General features: G+C 38.5%; 1 pseudogene; it reads right to left on the bottom strand.

Annotated features, from left to right (window-relative positions):
- Window positions 1-2,948: 2,948 nt before the first annotated feature.
- On the bottom strand, window positions 2,949-3,808 carry LOC143400782 (trimeric intracellular cation channel type B pseudogene; annotated as a pseudogene).
- Between the last annotated feature and the right edge of the window lie 1,415 nt (window positions 3,809-5,223).

Below are 5,223 nucleotides of genomic sequence, written 5' to 3'. Positions count from 1 at the left end.
TCCTGCTTTGCTCCTTTGAGAATGTTCAAGGTCCCTTGGAGGCCTGCCTTTCAAGCGACCACCTGCCACCAGTGAAAGGGAGAATGTCCAGCCCCCAGAAGCCCTGTCCTCTTCCAGGTGCCAGCAGCATGTTCTCACTGAAGTCCTCAGTGCCTGGAGTAGGATCTTCCTTTTTTCCTGCCAGGAACTAGTAGGGATGTCCCAGGCTCCCACTGCTTTTTCTATTGCTGAGGGCGCTGTGGCTGCTCTAAACACTCAGACTGAGCAAGGTTAGAATCTGAGGACTTTGGCCAAGAGATTCTTCCAGTGACTTCTCTCAACTCCACCCTCAAGGTCCCCTGGCCTCCTGCCGCTTGTGGGGCGGGATCTGCTCCCCTCTTGCACCCCCTTTACCCTAATAGGAACTCCACTGTTCCCACCACACCTCTCTGTGCCTCCCCAGCTGCCTCACACACCCCACCCTGACTGCCTATTGCCATCCCCTCCCTGCTCTCCCCTCCTGCCTGCAGTGCTTTGATCTATTTCTAAGGTGTCTGTGTTTCACCTCCCCTGCCTCCCCACTGCTGGCCCTTCCTCCTCCCCTGTGAGTCATTGCCTAGAGTACCTAATGCTGCTGTAAAAAAACCCTCACCCATCCGCCCTTCCTGTTCCAAACTTTACTGTTAAATTTTTTTTTTATTTTTTCCTGCAAGTTTTATTTTTCTTCCCCCCTCTCTCTCTCTTTCTTTGGTGTTGAATAACTTATTTTAATGAATTTATCTTTTAATACAAGGGTGAAAAATTCCTACCATTTTAACTACAGTTAAATCTAAACTTCAAAACTGACCAATAATTAATGACGTGTTAATTTTGAAGTTTTTGACTATAAGGATATCAAATATAATACAGAACTCAATTTAATGCTGTTAAACTTCTTAGCATTCCAAGAGTATCAAATTGCTTCTCCTGCCCCCACCCCTTCAAAAAAGAAAAAATCACTTCTCCTAAGCAAGTATAGTACCTGCTGGTATTTACAGTCATTAAAAAGAAAAGGCAAAGAACTTTCAACTTGAATATGATTTGAGCATTTGTAAGCCATCTAAAAGTTCTACCTGATACAGGGAGTAGATAGGTTCATAGCCTTGGCATAAGAAGTCATGTCACAGAGTTTGAATGTTGGAAGTGTACTTTTATCAGTTAAAGAAACTCTAGCATCATTTAGTACCTTTTCTTGTTTGTTTTTTATTTTGCCAGTCAGAAACCACATTTAATGTCACCATTCTTCAATCAATGAGATTTCTGTTGATCTGTTTCTTAGCTGATTACTATCAATTGTACACAGACAGTTCTCATCAGAGCTGAGCATTTTCACATGAAGCTAATCAGTTTTTATTTAAAATTAATAATAAATGTATGTAGATTAAAACTAAACATAATCATATGTTATCTAACATGGGATATTCAAACAAAAAACTAAGAAAGTAGCCACTAGAAAGGAGACATGGAAGAAAAAAATTAAATGGAGATAATAATTTTTTTTAATCATTATGACAACTGCTAGCAATGTATTCAGAAAACCAAAGTCAGAGAAAATATATGAAACATGAAAAATTTCTTTTCAGTTGAAATAAATGTGTTTTAAGGAGAGAGGAAGAGAGGAACAACAACAACAACAAAAACCCAGGCAGCTTTTTAAATTTTGGAACACTGAAAAGTATCAAACATGGAATTAGTAATTTATCAAAAATCACACCCCAGATTTTCTTTGGAAGGGACTAAGAAATACAGTGTTTGAAACAAGGGCATGAAACAGACTTCAAATTGAAATTCATACTAACAATATTGTGTTTTTACTGAAAAATACTACTAAAGATAAAATTAAGTTAAATTTCAGGTACTTTCTGTAAAGGACGATGGAAAAGCTCTGTAAACTCAACAAGCCAAAACAACCATTTACCTGTCCCAGACAAGATTTTATTAGCAGGACCATAGTGGCCACTCTCAGAAGAGAAGGGAGTCGAGAGAGAGAGAGAGAGAGAGAGAGAGAGAGAGAGAGAGAGAGAGAGAGAAGAGAGGAGGAGGGGAGAGAGAGGAGGGGGAGTAAGAGGTAAGAGAGAGTAAGAGAGAGGAGGAGAGGGGGAGAGTAAGAGAGGAGAGAGAGAGGGGGAGAGGAGGAGAATGAGAGTAAGAGAACAAACATGAACAGGATGTTAATATTTATGGGCTTAACAGAAGGTGAGGAGGAGCAGGGCAAGTGAGATGTTACTTCTTTATTGGATGAGAGTTGGCACCACTTCAGGAATTGGAGGTGCACCATTCAAAGTTTGCACCATTCACAGGGATTGGAGGTGACAGTTCCCACAACATTCAGTGCCTCATGGACCTGAGCTTCCAGAAGAGAAGTGCTCCAGGCGCCATCTTTACCAACACTTTCCATTTAATGTGGGCAAAATTACAATGTTTACATAGCAAATATAAACTAGCAATTTATTTTTACTTAAAATATAAAGTATTTTATATTTTATTTTAGGAAAAGTTTACAGTCTTCAGTGCTCAAAATTAAATAGCAATTTTAATTTTTTAATCAATTAATTTTCCATACCTAAGAATTATGATGGCAATGTAAAACAAAAGTTTAATTCTGCTGAACTAAAGCTCAAATAGATTCATATTTTTAAATGTATGAAAATATCCAATCTTTAAAATATTGATAATTTCTTTTATCAATGTAAAATATTTAAGTAATCACAAGAGATACTTTATATCAGAAACAAATTCACAAGATATACTCATGACATTCAAGAATTAAAATCAAGGAAGTGGTAGTCACCCTAATATAGAATTTATTTCTTTTTGTCACCTCCATTCCTTATATATAATTGTAATTTCACATTATTTGCATAGAAATATTTATCACAATCTGAAAGGTAGAAAATAATTTTTTTTTGCCTTCTAAAGCTCAAGTAAATTTACTCAGTGTTCTTAGTATATTTTCTTTTAACATTATCTGAACAATCAGTCATAGGTTTTAAGACCAATGTACTATTGCCATTAGAAGATGATTTTGTTTCACATTTCTTTTCATACAATGAAAACTGTTGCTGCCAAAGAGCAGCCAAGTCAACATATATTCAAAAGGACTAAGAGTCATAGAAGAAAACTGTGTAACCATGACAGTTATCTTTGTGGCCACAAGAAAGATGGTATAAAGGAACATAAGATTATGCTTTGATGTGGTCGGATGCTTGGTGTGCTGAAATGTGAAGGGACCCCAGCAAGGTTCCTTGGAAGGATAGGACATCTTTCGCCATTCATCATCTCTGGTTTCCAAATTCCTTTACCAACTGTTCAAAATTCATGATAGTGATACCAGCTGCACCTTGAGCCCATCCAATAGCTATCATGACTGGCCAGCCATTTTTGTAATAGCTATTAGCATGTGTGACTCCACCTTCTATTTTCCAAGTTCTGGTCACTTCCTTCATCCCCACAACCAGAAGTTGAGCAGATAAGAATGAATAGTCCTGGGAATTTAGGTCCCATGTGCAAAAATATATGTAATATACCAGATTGAAGATGCCAGTAAAATATTAATGTAGTTTGCAAGAAACCTCAGTGGAGGCTCTTCAAGCAGTACACATGTTAAAATTCCTCCACCAAATCAGGGAGCAAAGCAGTAGACCAGCTTGAAACAGAATTCTACCATGCTCCTTCCACTCCCACCAGCTGATGCTTCATGGCCAACACAGACACCAGATAGTGGGTCAAAAAAGGGGAACATGGACTTGCAGGAGAAGGTCAGTGCCAGCTCCTCCCATGGAGAGTCCATGGCTGTACCTACCCCTGAGACTGGGCCTTGCCAGCTGGCCTCTAGTTTTATTTTCTTTTCCTTAACACATAGTTGTATAGATTTATAGGACACAGTGTGATGTTTTGATACATGTATACATTTTATAATGGTGAAATCAGAGTGATTAGCATATCTCTCAGGTCAAACATTTATCATTTCCTGTGACCGGATCATTTAAAATCCTCTTTAAGCTATTTTGCAACATATACTACATTATTATTCACTGTGGTCATCTTGATGTGCTATAGTATGGCACAGATGTAATTCTTCCTATCTAATTGAAACTTTGTACCCCTTGACCAGTGTCTCCCCTCTTCTCTCTCAACCTGTGCTAACCAGCACCCCTCCTGCCTGCCTCCATCTCCACATATAAGTGAGATCATTTGTGAGAGCATTGTCTCCTCTAGGTTTATCTATATTGTCACAAATGACACAATTTCCTCTTTTATGGGGGCTTTTATATGTAAATATACTAGGGGTTGATTTCAGGGTCTTGTGTCTGCTGGGCAATCCCTCTATCCCTGAGGAGCTTCATCCTCAGCCTTAATTACCTTTTTGTTGTGGTTCTTAAAACTGACTGGTATTCTTTGTATTTGCCACAGAATGTCATTCTTTTGTTTTTGTTTTGTTTTGTTTTGGAGGTGAGTCTACTATGTTTTCCAGGCTGGTTTGCAAGAAACCTCAGTGGAAGCTCTGGAAGCAGTACACAGGATAAAATTCCTCCACCAAAGCAGAGGAGCATAGCAGTAGACCAGCTTGAAACAGGATTCTTCCATGTCTTGGCTCAAAGGAATGCTCCTACCTCAGCCTCCAGGTAGCAGGCCTGCACCATAGGGCCTGGCTCCTTGTTCATTTTTTGTTTTCTATATTTTTTATTGGTGCACGATAGTTGTACATAATGGTGGAATTTGTTGTTATATATTCAAATGTGTACACAATATAACAATGTAATTGTCTAATGTCATTCCCCAGGATTTCCCCTTTCCATCTCCTCCTCCCTCCCCTGGTTCCTTTCCTCTACTGATCTTCCATTGATTTTCATGAGACCTTCCGCTCCTTTCTTTGTTTTTTCCTCTCTAGCTTCCACAAAGAGAGAAATCATGTGATGCTTGACTTTCTAACTCTGGCTTATTTCACTTAATATAATGTTGTCAAGTTCCATCCATTTTTATGAAAATGGAAATTTTCATTCTCCCTTATGGCTAAGTCAAACTCCATCCTTTATACATTCCATATTCTCTTTATTCAGCCATTGATGGAAATCTAGGTTGGTACCATACTTTGGCTAGTTTGAATCATGCTGCTATAAACATGAGTGTGCGTGTATCACTGTTGTATGATGATTTTAATTTTTTTAGACTTAATACTGAGGAGTGGTACAACTGGGTGGTGGT

This window comes from Callospermophilus lateralis, chromosome 6 (assembly GCF_048772815.1).
Source record: "Callospermophilus lateralis isolate mCalLat2 chromosome 6, mCalLat2.hap1, whole genome shotgun sequence".
In the NCBI taxonomy this organism is placed as follows: Eukaryota; Metazoa; Chordata; class Mammalia; order Rodentia; family Sciuridae; genus Callospermophilus; species Callospermophilus lateralis.
This window is presented reverse-complemented; position numbering and strand designations above follow the sequence as displayed.